This window comes from Orycteropus afer, unplaced genomic scaffold, assembly GCF_000298275.1.
Source record: "Orycteropus afer afer isolate SDZICR_OR568_19922 unplaced genomic scaffold, OryAfe1.0 scaffold00278, whole genome shotgun sequence".
Taxonomy (NCBI): Eukaryota; Metazoa; Chordata; class Mammalia; order Tubulidentata; family Orycteropodidae; genus Orycteropus; species Orycteropus afer.
The window spans coordinates 518565-519872 of NW_006921865.1; positions in this window are offsets into that span (position 1 = coordinate 518565).

Below are 1308 nucleotides of genomic sequence, written 5' to 3' on the forward strand. Positions count from 1 at the left end.
TGCATGCAAACAGATTTTCTCATAAGAAATTAGAGAAACAAATGAAATCTCCTCCTTTAAAACCACAAAATTACAAATGATCAATCACCAACTTAAAAAAAAAAATGAAACAAACAATATTAAAATGTTTCATTGCAAATATCTTTAGCACATGCCATTTTGAAGAGAACATAGAACATCTAAATCCACAGTCCATGATTTTATTTCCAAGAATATACTTATTGTTTTGTGATTGTGTATATATTTCATCATGATAGCAGTTCCTCTTCTGTCAAATGTGGATAAAGATTAAAATGGCAACAATCATCACCATGTAAGCTACCCTTAAAATTTTTCAAAGTTGTGGTGCAGAGGCCTTCAGTACCCCAAATAATCATGATTCCTCTCATCATTGTTTATATTTTCTCCATGTTCTAGTTCATTTCAATTTCCCACCAATCTCCTTACTCTCAAAAGATGGACTTAACTCACAGTAGTGCATGTTAGGTGAGTATACTAGAAGCTATTGGTGCCCTCTCCCTGTTGCATTTTCCCCAGTGCTTCACTTAAGTGCATGGTAGCTGAACTTCTAATTTGTAATATCTGTATTCCTTTGTCTGAAGGCATTTTCAGTCCCCAAACTTCTTTGCCTGCCACTGGGCAGTAGGGAAGTGCAGGGAAATTAATACTAACCTGAACACCTGAACACAACCCTCATTCAATGATTGAGAGGAGTTACAGTATAAATATCTTAGCTTATTCTCTCCTTGGGTAAGTTAACTCATGAAGTATGTGATTGACTCCCATTATCTCCTCAGCTGGATTAGCTTGCCCTTTTCCCTTACTTTCCCAAATTTTGTTGTTGTTGTTATTGCCATCGAGTCGGCCCGACTCATAGCGACCCCTCCTTGGGTTTCCGAGGCACTATCACTACGGAAGTAGGATTGCCCAACCTGTTAGCTACCTCATTTCCCCATACCCTTATTAGTGCTTCCTTCACATCTCAAGTTATCTGAAACTCAAATCTCTGTATCAGTTTCTCTCAAATTGAGAGTTACCATGCATTCCAGTTTGCCACAATGTTTTCAGGTTAATGATTTATAGTACCTACTTTCATTCCTCCAAAGTTTCCCAATTTGGGTGACAAATTATGTAGTCATTTTATTCTGGGGAATATAGATACCATCAGATTAGAATGTTCTCTTCTGGAAAGCATGCAGACCTTCCAATACCTGAACTCTTCATCCATTCTAATTCTCTTCTATTAGAGAAGTAAAAACATCCTATCTGTTGACAAATAAGAAAGTCTGCCTTCCCATTTAAAGGAAT